This window comes from Akebia trifoliata, chromosome 4 (assembly GCF_017979445.1).
Source record: "Akebia trifoliata isolate Shusen 1 chromosome 4, ASM1797944v1, whole genome shotgun sequence".
NCBI classification, from domain to species: domain Eukaryota; kingdom Viridiplantae; phylum Streptophyta; class Magnoliopsida; order Ranunculales; family Lardizabalaceae; genus Akebia; species Akebia trifoliata.
Window position 1 is genome coordinate 41080648 of NC_141378.1, and position 20832 is coordinate 41101479.

A 20832-nucleotide genomic window follows, 5' to 3' on the forward strand; every position below is an offset into this window, starting at 1 on the left:
AGTTATAGGGCCTTCAGAGCCTGCAAAGGTAGAGTCAGGCTCATAATTTTCAGCCTGTCAAATCTGGGTTGGGCTAGGACCTTATATTACCCAGCCAGCCTGGTCCGCTACTGTATCTTATAGAAATATTAATAATATATATATTTTTATGAATTTTTTTATAATAATAAAACATAAATTAAAGTAAAATGTAATGTATAATTATAATTTAACTTTAATTTATAATAATTATAGGTTAATAAAACATTAATTTTAAATTTGATTGGATAATCTTCAATAGAGCTATTTTTGGTATCCCAACTTTTACTTATTACACCCCAATTTGTTAAATTATTTATCCCGCCCCGATTAAAGATTAAAATACACTCTTCAAACATTACAAAGGTTTCGTTTAAAGTCTAATCTCAACATTATAAAACATTATAACAATGGGTCAAACAATTTAAGTGGTTGCTTACAATTATTATGATTAGGACTCACATACAATCATAAACCCAATAAATAGAAATAGAAATCTTTAGAGAGAGAGGGAGAGAGCACTTCAAATGACATCCCAACTTTTAATTATCCTCAACCATTCTTTTATTTTCTTTATTTTTAATTGGGTGTAATAAGTAAAAGTTAGGGTGCAAATAGTTGTTCGCATTTTCAAACATACAAAAATAATAATTTGAAAAATACATTTTTCATTAAAAATATTTAATTTTTGAACCTAAATCGAACCCATGAAAAGCCCGAACCCATTAGGATCGGGCTAGGACTTAATCAACTTAAGCCCGATAAGGGTATAAGGCTAGTCTAACCCCGTTTCTTTAGGTCCTGATTGATCACGACAAAAATTATTTTACATATCCTGAATTGGATTTTCTCTGACCTTGTGGTGGTAAATCTTGCGCCAGATTAGCTTTTATGTTTTTTTGTCTGAAACTAATCTTGATATGTGTTTACTATTCATATTGTTTGTTTGACACTGGTACGAATCTATTTTGATGTACTCAAATTTTCAAATCTTAATAACAAAGATAGGATTTTTGTAGAAAAATGGAAAACTTCTGGACCAAAAAATTAAGGATTTTTACGAGACATTGAAAACAAGATTGGATACATTAAAAATTCTTTGTCATAGAGATTAACAACTTGTAGGGCTTGTTTGGTTGTAAAATTCAGTTTATATATCTTGGATTGGATTTTCCTTAATCTTGTTATAGTAAACTTAGCGATAGATAAACTTCAATGTTGTTTGTCAGACATTAATGCTGACATGGAACTAGTCTGTATGTTATTTGTCTGACATCAATGAAAGTCTATTCTAATACAATAAATAATTCAAATTTGCATTTTATATAAAATTTGAACTCCAAAATATATATCGCAAAAACAAATCTTAACGGAAAACTTAAAATGGTGGTATGATGACCACTATTACGTCAAATTCTCTTCATTGAACATTTTTAAATACTACTTTAATGAAATTTCAAAATTGCCCTTTGACACAAAACACCTTTAAAGACTTTTTCTCAAAATGGTCATCCATGTTTTATACCCTTATGTTTTAAATTTTATGATATGCCCCTTAAAAATTATTTACGCTATAAGATAAGAGATGACACAATTTTTTTTTTAGAAAATTAAGAGGTTTTGGCTACAAGTTTTGATGAAGACATCTAGGTCAAGAAGGCACTCTAATATTGATTAAAACGTGAATGAGCATATCTAACTTTGGATATACCATGAGATTCCACGTAATGTGCTCATCAATTTTGATCAAGTACACTTGGCTCAGTGAGCTTGAGCCTAAGTTACTTAGTTCGTTTGATTCTAATTCAAGTTTCCTATTTGCCACTGTAAAACAAACTCGGTTCTTAAGATTAAGGAGTGATCATCATTTCTTGGTTTCGTTTCAATATATATATATATATATATATATATGGGAGCGGTTCATTGGCCCTAAAGTTTGCCAAACATTGTGCTAAACATTTTTCAAAACATGGGTTTGAAGATTTGGAATGGGCTGATTTTTTGTGAGGATGATCTCTATGATGAGGAGATCATCCTCACCAAAAATCGCCTATTCCAAAACTTCTAACCCCATCAAAATTGATTTACAAAAATTGGACGGTCCACGATTCTTCAATTTGTAAACTAGGATTAGAAATTTCAAAATGAGCTGATTTTTGGAGAGGATGATCTCTTCACCGTAGAGATCATCCTCACAAAAAATCAGCTCATTCCAAAGCTTCTAACCCATGTTTTGAAAATTGTTTGGCATAATGTTTGGCAAACTTTAGGGCCGCTGAATCGCTCCCAATATATATATATGGGAAAATTATGAAAAAAATAAAAAAAAAAATTATTTATAAAAAACAATCTAATTTTTAAAAAATTAGAAAAAAGATACAAATCCGATCATTCAAAGACCGATTTTTCTCTCACTTCACTTTTCTATCATCTTTCTATCTCCTCACCATTTAAAAATAAAAATCGAATTTTTTTTAAATACCGATCATTCAAAGACCAATTTTTCTCTCTCTTCACTTTTCTATCCTCTTTCTCTCTCCTCAACATTTAAAAAAAAAATCGAATTTTTTTAAAATATCGGTCATTCAAAGACCGATTTTTCTCTCTCTTCACTTCTCTCTCCTCAACATTTAAAAAAAAATCGAATTTTTTTTAAATACCGGTCATTCAAAGATCGATTTTTCTTAATATTTAAAAAAAATCGAATTTTTTTCTCTCTCTCTTTTTCAAATTTGACCGTTATATAGCCGTTTTTTAGTCGTTTTTTTACCGTTATACTATATGTATATATATATATATATATCTCACACACTTTTTTTTTCACAATTCTCGCTATTTTGATCCTCTCATAATTCTTACTATTTTGATTATCTAATAATTCTCCTTATTTTTATTTTCTTATAATTTATATCGAATAGAAATTCAAGAGCAATTATTTGTCAATATGACGGTTCTATTGAAGGTATCACGTATATTGGTGGAAATACATGACTTTTATCAACTTCATCAGAAATTACATATGCGGAGTTAATAGCTCTTATTATTTCAATCTACAATATTCAACGACAATTTTCAATAAGGTCAATTATCAATTTAGATAATGAAAATTTTTTAATTGATATTTTTGATCAAGGAACTTGGGAATATATATTAAATTATGATTAAAATTCCCAAAGTACAATTATTTTTGTGATACAACATGAAAATTTTGTAATGTATAAATCAAATTATGGTTAAGGTGAGCCTAGTTCTTCAAATCAGTATCAAAATATTGATATTGACCATAATATTACATACAATACAATTCAACGTAATGTTGTAATACAAAATGATTTTGGGAGTGATGTAGATGAATTTGTTGATAACAATTTGAGTTCGTCATCCGACAATGATGAAAATATATTAGATATTTATATTGGTAAAATTTTTAATAATGTAATTGAATTAAGAAAACATATAATTTCTTTAACTATTACTCATAATTTTAGAATAAAATATGTTATTAATAATAAAGAAAAAGTTATAATTAAATGCGATGTTCCAAATTGTAATTGACGCATATATGCAAAAAAAATTATAAATGGTGATTTATTTATTATACGTAAATTTAACACAACCCACATATGTATGGGTACAATGGACTCACGACCTCATCCTCAAGCCAGTAGTAACTGGATAAAGGATAAAATATTAAATCGAGTAAGAAATAATCAATTTAATTCTCCCCAATTTATAATGGCTGATATTAGAGATGAATATAATGTATCTATCACATATATAAAAGCTTGGAAAATAAGGGAAAAAGCTAATCGTGAAATACATGGTTGTGAAGTTGAAGCATATAAAAATATTGAATATTATTGTCAAGCTATTTTAGAAACAAATCCAAAAAACTTTTATTTTCTTAAAATTAGTTCAAATAGTCATTTTCAACGTATTTTTATATTTTTTAAAGCATGTATAGATGGTTTTAAAAATGGATGTTTACCAATTGTAGGATTAGATGGTACATTCTTAAAAGATAAATATCAAATATAAACTTAATACGTGGTAAACAAACATAATAAATGACTAATAGCGACAGTGTTTGCCTCGACTACAATCACCTTTTAATAACTCTCGAGCAGATTTTTTAGATACATTTCTTTATGGATTACGTCTAGGTAAAATAATACCTAATTCTTCAGTAGATGGGGGCTGAGATGACTGAAGATGTAGAGCTTGTGTACTTTGTGGAGTCTGTGGGTATTGCATCAAGTTTTCATATGCAGGCTGAGATGACTGAAGATGTGCATCCTCTGGAGTTTGTGAGTATTGTGTATGATATGGCTCTAAAGGAGAAAATGATGAATGCATGTCATAAGGGGAATCCAACAAAGATGAAAAATAACATGTCCCGAGATTTGCACGCATCATTTCCTCATCCTGATCAGCATGTACTAGAATATAATCATCCTGACTCATCTGCGTGTAATATCCAATCCCATCATCCTGCTGTTCTCGAGACTCCTCATATTGTTGCTCTTGAGACTCCTCATCACCACCCTCCTCCTCCTCCTCCTCCTCATTCTTATCGCGCATGTCATTCTCAGGCTCAGGCTCAAGTTCAGGCTCAGGCTCTGGTTCAGGATCAGGTCAACAACGTCGACGTTGCGAAACTGTATAGATTGGCTCACCCAATTTAGGTATCTGAAGATGCAAAGGCGGTAGTAATGTCAAAGTTGAGATAGCAGTTTCCAACTGATTTATGACTCGTCCATAGACATCCATTTCACGGATCTGCGGAATCAAAGAATTAAGAACACCGGCCTGAAAAATAATACACTATGTTATATATAAATTTTTATTAAAAAAAATTAAATTATTAAAATAAATGTTATAACTTACCACGTTATAACATCTGTCTTTGTATAATGCGCACAAGTCATCCGTATAATCACGAGGCATATATCGCGGTTCAAGAAAATGTAGTACCGGATTATGCATCCGAGGACAAACATACCATCTCCGAAATTCTTCGGATACTCAATTATCTAAATATTTTAAAATTATCATGTAAGTCTCAACATAATTAACATAATTGACATAAACCTTGCAAGTGAACTTCACTTTAAAATTACCTTGCAAGTTCTTGCATAATTGACCATGTACAAAAAATCTGATAAATTTTTGTTCCCAGTCTATCATTAATGTGGTATTTATTATTCCCCTCCTCCCAACTGTAGCCCATCGTTGGACAAGACCCGGGATAAGCTGTTGTAAATCGAATTGTCGCATACATATGTTCGCAGGATGATAGAATGCAGTGTGTAAAAATATTACAGAAGATCGGTGCAAGCTCAGATCACGAGTTGTACGTATAATCTCCATATCTCCACCTGCAATATGAAGATATGGGGTCCATACAACTTAAAAAAGAATAAATAAATAAATAAGAAGAAATATCATAATAACAATTTAATTAGACATATAAATTAAAAATGTTTATATTTATCATAGAGGGAAGAAGAAAATCCAACTCGGTCCGATATGATAAGACACTATGATGTGGATTACCAATATATGTCCTATTTTGCGTCATCCATCTGCACGCTCGAGGAATGAAAGATCGTAAGTCGTAAGTATGGGCCTACCTACTGATAATCGTTCATATGCCCATACTTGTAATAATGGTGTACATCCCATGAGTCTCGATGGTCTCTTCCCCTCGGTTCTTACAAATTTGCTAAGAGAATAATATAAAAATGCAAGAACGACGACACCCCAAGCATAACTTGACGTAATAGATAGATCTCTAAATAAATAAAGTAGACTACTATCGACAACATTACTCGATGTATCTGGAAATAGTGTGGCTCCACATAGTGCCAATAGATATTCACGAGTATAATTATTTACCTAATATAAAGAAAAATATTAATAAATAATTCAAATATATTGATTTTAATTTAATATTTTTATAATAATAAAAAATTAAAATTTACTTCATTTATTGACATATCTCTATTTGGCAATCTCCCAAATGTATCGCGTAGCCATGTAAGGCTAATAAAATTGTAAGAAGAGCTTCCATCAGCAGGAGGTAGTCTTCCAAGACACTCATAGATAAGATTGGGATACTCATCTCTCTTTATACGTAGTACAACAATAGGGGACCCATCGATCTTCAGTCCCAAACAATGAAAAGTGTCATCTAATGTGATGGTCATCTCTCCGAGTGGAAGGTGAAACGTGCAAGTCTTTGGTCAAAATCTCTCAGCTAATGCATAGCAAAGGCAAGCATCATGATGCAGTCATCGGATGCGCTGGTAATGCTCAAAATCAGCAGCTGCAGCAACAGCCTCTCGTGGACAACTAATGTCCCAATTTCTAAAAAATTGTCCATGATGTCGCAATTGTAAATGAGAGTCGTAATCAATCTATATAATTATAAAATTAATTATTAAATAATTATATAATTGTAACCAATTTACATCATTAATTTTTAAATAAAAATTCTAACCTGTCTCATCCATATATCACTCGATATATGACCCTACCAATCGGTTAAAACAACATCTGTAGTCAGACCTCGAGGAATACGTCCATCATTGACTGTCATCTATTACAATAAGTTAAGATTATAAGATATTGATATTAAGGTCACGTGATACATTTAAATTAAGAGTACTGAATTTGTAAATATTTTAGTTACCTTTTATAGTTTCTAACCTAGGAAATTAACTTAAAAGAAAAATAAAATATGACTTAAATGTGTTTGCACATATATTTTCAGAATGTTTTTTTTTTATTTAAATTTTGTAGAAAAAAAATAATTTTAATATTCTTTTTCCAAATTAGTTAAATTTTTTAGGTTAATTTTTAAATTAAATTTATACTCAAATTCTATTTTCATTTCAAAGTCCACAACATGCAAACACAATCAATTAATTTTATAACTCAACACTACATGTGCAAGAAATTACAAAAAACTATGTGTTTTGCCAAAATTATTAAATTATGTGAGGTTAATATTACAATGATGCATTAATATTTTTTTGTGAGTGATGATAAGAAGATTTATTCCAACATAGGATCATCAAACATGAAATTCATGTGGACCCAACAACGAGTACAAAGGGGGATAGGAAAATGAAATAATACATAAATATTTCCAAACTTCTATACTTTTCTAAGGACAAATTTGCTATTATTGCTCTTGACTTTTGTGGTGTTGTAATCTCAACATAATTTTTTTACACCACTAATTGGTTTAAAAAGTATCCTGTTTTTTTTTTTAAAGAAAGATTTTGAAAATATAGTCTCACATTAGATGATTACAAGAGTGCTTGGATTATCTTTCTTTCTTTTCTTTTTGTCTGTTTTAAAACTTCCATATAAAGACTCAAACACTTCAATTCATAATTTGCATATGCCTTACCTAAAATTAGCTCTATATTGATTTCATTAACTTCTCTAATCACATTTGTATATAAACATTAATAATATATCTAATTATCTATAATATATTTTATAACTCAATCAATTAATTTTATAACTCAACACTACATATGCAAGAAATTACAAAAAACTATGTATTTTACCAAAATTACTAACTAAGTGAGGTTAATATTACAATGATGCATTAATATTTTTTTGTGGGTGATGATAGGAGGATTTATTCTAACATATGATCATCAAAAATGACATTCATGTGGACCCAATAAGATCAAGATCATCTTATCATGAGATCAAGATTATATGATTAAAGTCCACAAACATGCAAACACAATCAATTAATTTTATAACTCAACACTACATGTACAAGAAATTACAAAAAACTATGTGTTTTGCCAAAATTACTAAACTATGCGAGGTTAATATTACAATGATGCATTAATATTTTTTTATGAGTGATGATAAGAAGATTTATTCTAACATAGGATCATCAAACATGACATTCATGTGGACCCAATAAGATCAAGATGATCTTGATCTTATCTTGAGATGTTAAATAATAAATAAAAAAATTTGATTTACCTTAGTAAATGAAGAAGTTGAAGAAGAAGATGAAGATGAAGAAGTAAAAAAAAAATTATTCTTTTGGAGAGAAGAGAAGAGAGAGAAATGAAGGGTAAAAAGTGGATGAGGGAGTAAATAGAGTTGTTGAAATAGAGTAAAAATTAGATGAGAGAATACATTTGTGTTGTTGAAATGGAGTAAATTTTGTTGTTGAAATGAAGTAAATTTCATTATTGAAATCGAGGAGGAAGAGAGAAGTGAAAAGAGAGAAAAATCAGTCTTTGAATAATCGGTATTTAAAAAAAATTTGATTTTTTTTAAATGTTGAGGAGAGAGAAAGAAGATAGAAAAGTGAAGAGAGAGAAAAACCGGTCTTTGAATGACCGGTATTTAAAAAAAATTCGATTTTTTTTAAATGTTGAAGAGAGAGAAAGAGGATAGAAAAGTGAAAAAAGAGAAAAACCGGTCTTTGAATGACCGGTATTTAAAAAAAAATTGATTTTTTTTAAATGTTGAGGAGAGAGAAAGATGATAGAAAAGTGAAGAGAGAGAAAAACCAGTATTTAAAAAAAATTCAATTTTTTTTAAATCTTGAGGAGAGAGAAAGATGATAGAAAAGTGAAGAGAGAGAGAAAAATCGGTCTTTGAATGACCGAATTTGTATCTTTTTTCTAATTTTTTAAAAAATTAGATTGTTTTTTATAAATAATTTTTTTCATAATTTTCCCTATATATATATAGGGAACGGTTCGGCAACCCTAAAGTTTGCCAAGTTTTGTGCCAAACATTTTTTGTAAATCACTTTTGATGAGGTTAGAAGTTTTGGAATAAGCTAATTTTTTGTGAGGATGATCTCTTCACCGTATAGATCATCCTCACAAAAAATCAACTCATTTTGAAACTTCTAACCCGAGTTTACAAGTTGAAGAATCGTGGACCGTCCAATTTTTGTAAATCACTTTTGATGGAATTAGAAGTTTTGGAATAGGCTGACTTTTGGTGAGGATGATCTCCTCATCATAGAGATCATCCTCACAAAAAATCAGCTCATTCCCAAGCTTCTCCCATATTTTGAAAAATGTTTGCCACCAAACTTGGCAAACTATAGGGTTGACCTTCCCCATATATATATATATATATCACTTTTGATGGGGTTTGAAGTTTTGGAATAGGCTGATTTTTGGCGAGGATAATCTCCTCATCATAGAGATCATCCTCACAAAAAATCAGCTCATTCCAAAACTTCTAACTCATGTTTTGAAAAATGTTGGCACAATGTTTGGCAAACTTTAGGGCTGTTGAACTGTTCCTATATATATATATATATATATATATATATATATATATATATATATATTTATAAGGAAATGTTTAGCACCAAACATTTTGGCAAAACATGGGTTAGAAATTTTGGAATGGGCTGATTTTTGGTGAGGATGATCTCTACGGTGAGGAGATCATCATCACCAAAAATCAGCCCATTCCAAAACTTCTAACCCCATCAAAAATGGTTTACAATAAATGGACGGTCCACGATTTTTCAACTTGTAAACATGGGCTAGAAGTTTTGGAATGGGCTTATTTTTGGTGAGGATGATCTCCTCACCGTAGAGATCATCCTCACCAAAAATCAGCCCATTCCAAAACTTCTAGCCCCATGTTTACAAGTTGAAAAATGGTGGACCGTCCATTTATTGTAAACCATTTTTGATGGGGTTAGAAGTTTTGGAATGGACTGATTTTTGGTGATGATGATCTCCTCACCGTAGAGATCTTCCTCACCAAAAATCAGCCCATTCCAAAACTTCTAACCCATATTTTGAAAAATGTTTTGCCAAAATGTTTGGTGCTGAACATTTCCATATATATATATATATAATATATATATATATATATATATATATATATATATATATAGGGTCTCGTTCCCCACCCTAAGCTTTACCCTACACTTTAACAAATGTGTTTTGTCCTACATGGGTTAGAAGTTTTGGAATGGGCTGATTTTTGGTGAGGATGATCTCTATGGTGAGGAGATCATCCTCACCAAAAATCAGCTCATTCCAAAATTTTAAACACATCAAAAATGGTTTACAAAAAAAGGACAGTCCACGATTTTTCAACTTGTAAACATGGGGCTAAAAGTTTTGGAATGAGCTGATTTTTGGTTAAAATGATCTTCTAATCATAGAGATCATCCTCACCAAAAATCAGCCCATTCCAAAACTTCTAACCCATGTAGGACAAAACATGTTTGTTAAAGTGTAGGGTAAAGCTTAGGGTGTTGAACATTTCTCATATATATATATATATATGGGAGCGGTTCGGCAGCCCTAAAGTTTGCCAAGTTTGATGCCAAACTTTTTTTGTAAATCACTTTTGATGGGGCTAGAAGTTTTGGAATAAACTGATTTTTTGTGAGGATGATCTCTACGGTGAAGAGATCATCATCACAAAAAATCAGCTCATTTTGAAACTTCTAACCCTAGTTTACAAGTTGAAGAATCGTGGACCGTCCAATTTTTGTAAATCACTTTTGATGGGGTTAGAAGTTTTGGAATAGGCTGAGTTTTGGTGAGGATGATCTCCTCATCATAGAGATCATCCTCACAAAAAATCAGCTCATTCCAAAGCTTCTAACCCATATTTTGAAAAATGTTTGGCACCAAACTTGGCAAACTTTAAGGCTGCTGAACCGTCCCCTACCCATATATATATGGATATGGGTAGCGTTCAATGGCTAACTTTTTGGCAAAACATTTTTCAAAACATGAGTTAGAAGTTTTGGAATGGGCTGATTTTTGATGAGGATGATATCTACGGTGAGGAGATCATCTTCACTAAAAATCAGCCCATTCCAAAACTTCTAACCCATGTTTACAAGTTGAAAAATCGTGGACCGTCCAGTTTTTGTAAACTATTTTTGATGGGGTTAGAAGTTTTGGAATGAGCTGATTTTTGATGATGATGATCTCCTCACCAAAAATCAGCCAATTCCAAAACCTTTAACTCATGTGTTTGAAAAATGTTTTGCCAAAAAGTTAGCCATTGAACGGGACCCTATATGTAAATATATATATGGGAAATGTTCAGCAACAAACATTTTGGCAAAACATTTTTCAAAACATGGGTTAGAGGTTTTGGAATGGGCTGATTTTTGGTGAGGATGATCTCTACGGTGAGGAGATCATCATCACCAAAAATCAGTCCATTCCAAAACTTCTAACCCCGTCAAAAATGGTTTTAAAAAAATAGACGGTTCACGATTTTCAACTTGTAAACATGTGGCTAGAAGTTTTGGAATGGGCTGATTTTTGGTGAGGATGATCTCCTCACCGTAGAGATCATCCTCACCAAAAATCAGCCAATTCCAAAACTTCTAACCCATGTAGGACAAAAATGGTTGGCTAAAATGTTGGCCAAAATGTTTGGTGCTGAACGGGACAAAAATGGTGGCTAAATGTTGGCCAAATTGTGGTAGAACCCTTATATTTTGATTGGAATGTTTTTAAATTATTTACCATGCACGTGCGGCTCGTTTACGCTTTTTTTTTTTTTAATGTGGCTTTGTGACTAAGAACTGAGCTTTGATGCCGTGTTATTTCATATTTGTCGTTCCTATTTTTTTAGTTTTGGTAATAATATATTATTACAAAACACCAGTTAAAAAAACAAACATCAATAAAACAAGACACTAAAACAATTTTGTTTTTGTTTTTTGAGGTCTTGTCTCTCTTTTTGGCATTTTAGGAGTGTAAATCGGGTTGACCTGACCCACAACCTACCCTAAGTAAGATTTCATGTTGGGACCATGTCGGATCTATTTTTTTGAATAAAATTAAAAAAAAAAATGTAAAATTTTAAGAAAGTTCTATCATGTCTTTATTAATATGTTTTTGTCCTTCGAATTTTTGTTTTTCATAGGATTTTAAAATTTTCTTTTATTTAATTTTTATTAAAAAAAAAAAAAAAAGAGACGACCCTTATCAAATCATCAGTCCTGAGCAACACATGGTGCAATATGTCAAAGGGATTATCCGTGTGATCATTATTATCAGTAGCTCTTCTAATTATTACATTTCGAAAAATAATAGAGATATTTTTTTATTAAATCAAACATTTATTGATTGGCAATGCTCCATTTTTCTTTGGTATGATATAAGACGAGAACGATGGGAGCAATATTTTTCAAAGATTTGTTTTTGTTTAGAAATTATCACAAGCATCAATTGAAATACACGGATATGGTAAGTTGCAACTAATCAAACAATGATGGTCTTAATGCTTCGATTGACAATTAAATTCATGAATACTAACTACCATAGTTGGCAACTTTGGTTCTTTATCGTTCTTGAAGGGAGAGTTGGAGTACAGTTAGAATGTAAAATGTTCTTCTCCACATATAATCATTATGAAAAATCTGAAGTATCTTGATAAATGAAAATTTCTTATAATCTACAAGGAATTTCGAATATCGATTTATTGGAAGAAAATCCTTATCTCACTATAAACAATACTTTTATGTGAGAATTAAAACCCCATTGATAGAACGTTGCTTTTTCTTATTTGCACGTACACATTAATTATTATGCTAATACATCTTTGGAAATCCAAATTGCGCAATGATGGATGTTTACTCTACTGACACTAAGATTGCGCTGTTCGCAAAACTCGATAATAACATACTTGTAGATATGAGATGTTCATCATTAAACCTCAATGCTACATTGTTTGGAATAGTCACCATTCTTTTTTGAAAATGAGTGTGAATGAACACTTGTATTAATTTTTCAGGAAAATCATTTTTTATAGCATTATAGTGACTCTCGTTTATGGAAAAGACCCTTCACCGGGGGTTCCAAAATATTAAAAATATAATTTAATAAAGAATCCTTTATTGGAGGGGGGGTTCTCCAAAAATTAAAAAATCTTTATTCTATGTAAGTCAAAATTCAAAACCCTAATTAAACCTTAATTAAAACAACTTAACTTTATCTTTAAGAAATCTAATCAAAACCTTAATCTCCTAAAAAACTCTATAAAAAAGAGCCTCCATCATCTAAATTCATAGGTCAAGAAAAATCCTAAGAAAGAGATGCCAAAAACTCTCCTAAAACTTCTCAAAACCCTAAATTTGAAGTCCCAAGTCCATACCTAACACCCAAATCCCATTTTTTTTTACCTAAAAAACACCTAGAAATTCTCAAAATACCTTGAAAAAGTAAGAAATATTCAGATCTAGGAAGAGAAAATCTAATCTCGAAAATCAGAAGCAGATCTAACGATGAAGACAAAAGCGGGAAGATTCACGCGATGAACGTTATCCGTCAATTCTGAGTGAATCGACAGTTGCAATTACCTAGGTAAAGAAGGTAATTTTTTATTTCATTTTTTAGGCTATTTTTTTTGTAATGTAAAATTTTTGAAAAAAGTAGAGACACCAGTGTTCGTCGGGCAAGATTGGTGCCTAACACCTTTCGATCCCGCAGCGTGATCCCCGGGTCCATAGTTTTTTTTTTTTTGTGATTTAGTACCACATATCCGTTTAGAGTCAATGTTTCGGTTCCTAAACTGTAAAACTAGGTGGTGACTCAAAAAATAAAAAACGGATCTACACTCGCACGGATCGAGAGCGCTTTCAACTGGGGAATATTTGAGTATCAAACTTAAAAAATCTCAAATATGGGTGCATTGAAAAATTGGCCTAATTTTTATTTTCTTTGTATTTTATTTTATTTATTTATTTATTTTTTAATTCTTTTGACATAGTTGTAAATTATTTGATACTTTTTGTTTGTAGACATTTTTTTTCAATGATTTTTCTAGGGTCTTAATCAAGGGTCACGTGGTCATGTTTGATGACCCATATAATTCTTCTTTTCTTTGTATTTTATTTTGTTTTTTTAATTTTTTTTTAATTCTTTTGCATAGTTGTAAATTATTTGATTGCTTTTGTTTGTAGAAATTTCCTTTTTCAATGATTTTTCTAGGGTCTTAATCAAAGTCACGTTTGGTGACCCATAATAATTTCAAATTTTCAAACAAACTTTTAGGATTTCATTGAAAATGGAATGACTGTTGTTGAATATATATATATATATTATATATATATATATATATATAGGAAATGTTCAACACCCTAAGCTTTACTCTACACTTTAACAAACGTATTTTATCTTACATTCGTTAGAAGTTTTGGAATGAGCTGATTTTTGGTGAGGATGATCTCTATGATTAGAAGATCATCCTCACAAAAAATTAGCCCATTCCGAAATTTTTTAGCCCCATGTTTACAAGTTGAAAAATCGTGGACCGTCCATTTTTTGTAAACCATTTTTGACGGGGTTAGAAGTTTTGGAATGAGCTGATTTTTGGTGAGGATGATCTCCTCACCATAGAGATCATCCTCACCAAAAATCAGTCCATTCCAAAACTTCTAACCCATGTAAGACAAAACACGTTTGTTAAAGTGTAGGGTAAAGCTTAGGGTGGGGAACGGGACCCATATATATATATATATATATATATATATATATATCCCGTTCAGCACCAAACATTTTGGCCAACATTTTAGCCAATCATTTTTGTCCTACATGGGTTAGAAGTTTTGGAATGGGCTGGTTTTTGGTGAGGATGATCTCCTCACCATAGAGATCATCCTCACCAAAAATCAGCCAATTCCAAAACTTCTATCCCCATGTTTACAAGTTGAAAAATCGTGGACCATCCAATTTTTGTAAACCATTTTTGATGGGGTTAGAAGTTTTGGAATGGGCTGATTTTTGGTGATGATGATCTCCTCACTGTAGAGATCATCCTCACCAAAAATCAGCCCATTCCAAAACTTTTAACCCATGTTTTGAAAAATGTTTTGCTAAAATGTTTGGTGCTGAACATTTCCTTACATATATATATATATATTTTGGTACGTGCAGCCGTCCTCTGGTAGTAAAATTAAAAAAATTTAAAAAATTTAAAAAATTTAAAAAAAAGAACAAGAGGAAGAAGGCATGCTGTTAGCAACAAATAAAACAAGGGTTTTGGGGCATAATCCCTTCGGCCATAGGGGTGGACAAAAACAATGGCATGTTTCCTATTGCATTTCCTAGTGTGGAGATTGAGTCGAGAACTACATGGGAATGGTTCTTTCATCAACTAAGAGGTTGTATTCTTCATCATCCAGGTTATAATTGATAAATAATAATATTAGATCGATTACGTGGATTACCTAATGCGGTTAAAAATTACTTTCCAGAGGTTGTGCATGGACGTTGTACTTGGCATTTGGCACAAAATATGCAGAAGAAATTCTAGTAAAAGTTGGTGCATCCATTTGGCACAAAATATGCAGGAGAAATTTGGGCAAAAGTCAGTGCAATCCTATTTTTGGCTTATTGCAAGGGCGTTTACTAGAGATGAATATGGCCACCAGAAAAATGGATAAAGGATAATCAACCTGAAAATTGGGCTTCTTCATAGTTCAAAGGTGATACATATGACCTCACAACTTCGAATATGGCTGAGATTTTTAACAAATGGATTAAATCAGCGAGGTAACAAATGAAATACTACACTTATCTTTATTGTTAAAAATAGTTAAATTTAATGTTAGTAGACTAAAATTTTAAAACTTATGTCACCAACATTTACCCATTTTTGCAATGCTAGAGGAATTACAAATGCAGTTGATGGTTCTTTTTTATGATAGAAAATGTGTTACATCAAGTTTAACTGATTTATTCATGCCACATGCTAAGAAGCTTCTTGAGGATGTTGCGAAAGCTACCCAATATTATAATGTAACCCCTACGAGTGAAGTTGTTTACGAGGTCAAAGATAATAACAACTTGGGATTTCGAGTAGATATTTCAATCAAGACTTGTAGTTGCTTAGGTTGGCAAGTGATTCATCTTCCTTGTTCTCATGCTTTTACTGTTAATTAGAAAGCTCAAGGAGGGAAAATACATGAGTTTTGCGACTTTTATTATAGTGCACATCTTTATCATCTCACTTATCAAGATTATATTGAATCTGTGTTGCCATGTTCTCCTTTGGACTTTGTCATTTCAAATGACATAATTCCATCCAAGAAAAGACGCAGACTTGCTCGTCCTAAAGTGAAGAGAAAGTGATCTGAGGCATCAAAGGACAAGCAAGTTTTGCATTGTTCGATTTGCAAAGAGTCGGGGCATACAAATAGGTCTTGTGCTAGTACATGGATATGATGGAGATTTATCCTTCTTTTGTTTTGTAATTTTTTTTTTTTTGGTAGACAAATGGAGAAGGATGTTTTTTTCTTGATAAATATAGATGGGGAAAGATGCATTTTTTGGGTGTAAAAAAATGGGGAAGATGTACTTTTCCTAAATGGTTTTTTTGTTCAAATTTCTATTTACATCTAATGATTAATGCTTATGAAGGCTTTAAGTAATTTTATGTGTACTTCCAATTTCTGATTTTAGACTTCCTTTCATGTCTTATCATTTGTGTTGAAATAGAGTACCCAACTACTACTTATTGCACCCCAATTAAAATAAATAAAAATTCAATGATTGAGAATAAGTAAAAGTTGGGGTGCCAATAAAAACTCTCTATATATTTTTTTTAGGACTTCTATGACTTAAATTTAGAATTTTATATGGGCTTGATCCTAATTGTAAACAAATGTTAAATTTGTTTCAATGTGTTATATATAATGTGTAATTTTGAAATAATAATAAGAACCAAACTTTTGTAATGTTTGATTGGTGTATTTTTAAGAGTTCATTGGAGTGGGATAAATAATTTAATAAATGTGCGTGTGATAAGTAATAGTTGGAGTGCCAATAGCCACTCTCTAGATTTTACGAGTGGGGATGTCATGAGGTAAGAGAGTATAAAGGAGAGACAAACTTCATAAAGCAAGGGTACCTTGGAGTTTTGAAACTCCAAGGGAGTTTTTGTAATAAATCTCTCTTTTTAAATCCCTCTCTCTCTCTCTCCTCTCTCTGTCTTAGAGAGACTAATACAACTACAGAGTCTGACACACACAGACATACTTACAGATCTTGAAGTTGAAGTCTTCCATTAATGGCCGAAGAAAATACCCTTCACATAGTAATGTTTCCATGGTTAGCTTTCGGTCACATTCTACCTTTTCTCGATCTTTCCAAATCCTTAGCTCAAAGAGGTCATCGCATCTCCTTCATCTCCACCCCAAGAAACCTACAAAGACTCCCACAAATTCCTTCCGATTTAGCCCCTCTCATAAATTTAATTTCCCTTCCTTTACCTCAAGACCCCAATAACAACTTACCCCAACACGCCGAGGCCACTGTCGACATTTCACCCAACCAATTCAAGTTCTTGAAGAAGGCCTACGATGGTCTCAAAGACCCTTTGACGATCTTTCTAGAACAATCTCCTCATCTTGATTGGCTTATTTACGATTTTGCCCCTTACTGGCTTCCACCCATCGCTGCTAAACTTGGTCTTCCCTGCGCTTACTTCGACATCTTTAATGCTTCGATGGTGGCGTTTTATGGACCGTTTGATGAGATGTTGAGGGAAGATGGAGGATCCAGACTGAAACGAGAGGATTTCATGGTTCCTCCCAAATGGATCCCTTTTCCTTCAAATCTAGCACTTCGTTTCCACGAAGCGCCACGTGGCGACGGATCTAGTGACTCAAAGTCAAACGTTTACCGGTTGGGATCCGCGATCCAAGGTTGCGATTTCGTGGCTGTGCGAAGTTGTCCCGAGTTTGAATCAGAGTGGTTGAATCTCCTACGTGAGGAGCTTTGCTTGAAACCGGTTGTTCCGGTAGGCCTTCTTCCTCCTCCAACGGCGCAAGATAGCGGAGGAGAAGACGAGAAGTGGGTCCCAATCAGAGATTGGTTAGATAAACAGAAGAAAGGATCTGTAGTGTACATTGCACTCGGTAGTGAGTCAAATCTGAGTCAAGACGGATTTACTGAGTTGGCACTTGGGTTAGAGTTATCCGAGTTGCCCTTCTTTTGGGTGCTAAGAATGCCTGCCGATGGCTCGATATGTTTGCCAACCGGGTTCGAGGATCGAGTCAAGGATCGTGGTGTGGTTTGTATGAGTTGGGCCCCACAACTTCGAATCTTAGCACATGAATCGGTTGGAGGTTTCTTGACTCATTGTGGTTGGAGTTCGATTGTGGAGGGACTCACATTTGGACTCAGTTTGGTCATGTTGCCCCTCTCACCACCCCAAGCATTGAATGCTAGGGTTTTAGAATGGAAGAAAATTGGTTTGGAGATATTGAGGAACGAGCAAGACGGATCGTTTAGTAGAGACTCAGTGGTTGAGTCCTTGATATTTGTTATGGTGAAGGACGAAGGTGAGTCATTTAGGTTGAAAGCAAAGGAAATGAAAGAGATCTTTGGGGACACAAACCGACACGATCGATACATGGATGATTTTGTTCAGTACCTCAACGATCACAAAAGTGTAGCCCATTCATGAAATCGATCAATGTTTTAATAATTCGATCGAGAGCGGGTGGTTCATCCGTGTTTTGTAATAATACTAGTGGATGCTCGTGCCTACAGGACAAGTCGTTTACAATTTAGAATAATAAATGTAACCAAATGTGTTCTTGTAAAAAAAAAAAAAGTTCTTTAGCAGTTGGAAACAATTAGATGAGCTATAGTGATATCATGCCAATCTATAATAAAGAATCGAGAATAAAATGCATTGAAATACAAATGGCTAAAGAAAAACAAGTTCAACATTCAAAAAAAAAAATTCCAAAAGCAATTTACCTTCAATGGGTTGAAAAAGCAAAAAAAATAAACAAAACGACAATTTCAGAGATCGAAGAACGAACTTGCAAACACCATTAATGGAATGGAGTAAGTGATTGAAGATGTACTTAGATCCAGAATCAATGACAGATAGAGATGATAAGTGAACAACCTTCGATTTTTAGGGTTTGATGATGAGAAACCGTTTCTTCACTCTGTTGTCGAAGATTAAAAATTGTTTCTCATCGAAAAAACCTCTGAGTTACGAAATTCAAGAAAAAATCAATAAAATCTAATAATTCAAATATAGGTTTGGAAATAAAGGGAGTAAAAAAAAACTTGAAATCGAGGGCTCTCTTAACAGAATATAAACAAAAACAAAGAGAAAATGCAAATAAAACAAATTACCTAAGATCAGAGATTGAAATAAATTACATTCGAAATCTAGACCTTAGCTAATTTCTAGGTAGAATAGGTAGGGTTTGAAATTCGATCGTAAAAGATTCGAATTGGTTGAAATAGAGTTAGAGTTTTGAGTGAGAAAAGAAAAAAGAAAAAAGAAAAGGAGTTGCAGAAATCTACACATAGTTGTCGAGCTTTTCGTTTCAATGTATGATTTCGTTCTCCCCATCATAACATGAGACTTGAATCTTTCCTATCAAAGTTCATGTAAAATAGTCTTTTAGAAATTATTTTTGATATAAAACGGCTTAAAATCGTATTTATTCAAAAACGACCAATTATCGTTTTAATCTGTCGTTCCTAAATGGCAATTTTCTTGTAGTGCTCACTCTCCTCTTCGTCAAGTAGTAAGTTTTTTTTTTTTTTTTTTCTCTTCATTGTTGAGGAGAGAAAGAAAGGAGGTGAAGAAAACAATGGAAGGATTTCCCCTTAAGTTTTACTGGATATTTGAGATACCCCATATTTTTACTAACTCATAGAGGAATGTGGGATTTTAAATAAAACACAACTATAGGGCTCACACAAGATTTTAAACCTATATACACTGTATCTAAGGGATACCATATGTAGTGACCGAATTCTCGATGATGGAATCGATTGCCACTTGATACAGAGTGACCATTATTCATTGAGTTGGGTGTGAATGGGCACTTGGTTTGATTTTTTATTTAAATTATTTTGTTTTTTGGTGAGTTGCCTCTGGGAATAATCTACGAATAAAAAAATTCAACTTCAGGGGTTCAATTATGACTCGGGGAAAATGTTAGGCACCCCAACTCATCTATTTATATGACTTGGATACATTTATATGAATATTTTATTTTTGTAATTATATAAAATATGGGAAGCGTTCAGAGGTCCTAAAGAGAACCAAACATTGTGCCAAACATTTTCAAAATAGGGGTTAGAAGTTTCAGAATAGGCTTATTTTTCGTAAGGATGATCTCTATGTGAAGAGATCATCCTCACCAAAAATCAGCTCATTCCAAAACTTCTAACCCTAGTTTACAAGTTGAAGAATCGTGGATAATCCAACTTTTGTAAACCACTTTTGTTGGGATTAGAAATTTTGGAATGAGATGATTTTTAGTGAGGATGATCTCCTCGTCATAAAGATCATCCTCACAAAAAGTCAGCTCATTCTGAAACATCTAAACCATACATTGAAAAAATGTTTCTCTCTTTAAGGCCTCCGAACGTCAACCATAAAATATAAACTATATAAGTTATAAATACACACCTACATAACTTATAAGTTACAAATAATTATATAACATATATTTATATAGCTTAGATATATTTATATAAATAATTTATTTTTATAATTTTATAAAATATAAACTATATAACTTATAAATATACACCTACATAACTTATAAGCTACAAATAACTAAATAATATATATTTATATAAATACTTTATTCTGGTAATTATATAAAATATAAATTACATAATTTATAAGCTACAAATAATTTTATAGTATATACTTATATAAATACTTTTTGCAATTATATCAATTATATTACTTATAAATAATTAGATAACTTACACTTATAAATATATTATAAATTAAATAAATTAAAAATGAAACATAACTCTT

The 20832-nt window shown here is 32.0% G+C and overlaps 1 long non-coding RNA gene and 1 pseudogene across 1 annotated transcript; one reads left to right on the plus strand and one right to left on the minus strand.

The window, feature by feature from the left end:
* Positions 1-4038: 4038 nt before the first annotated feature.
* LOC147404993 (uncharacterized) lies at positions 4039-8141 on the minus strand. The gene is made up of 3 exons (XR_015178031.1): positions 5139-8141; positions 4906-5051; positions 4039-4827 (listed from the first exon to the last, which is right to left on the minus strand). It is a non-coding gene; the product is annotated as an uncharacterized LOC147404993 (long non-coding RNA).
* Positions 8142-16975: 8834 nt separating this feature from the next.
* Positions 16976-18681, plus strand: LOC147404994 (putative UDP-rhamnose:rhamnosyltransferase 1 pseudogene; annotated as a pseudogene).
* The last annotated feature ends 2151 nt before the right edge of the window (positions 18682-20832 follow it).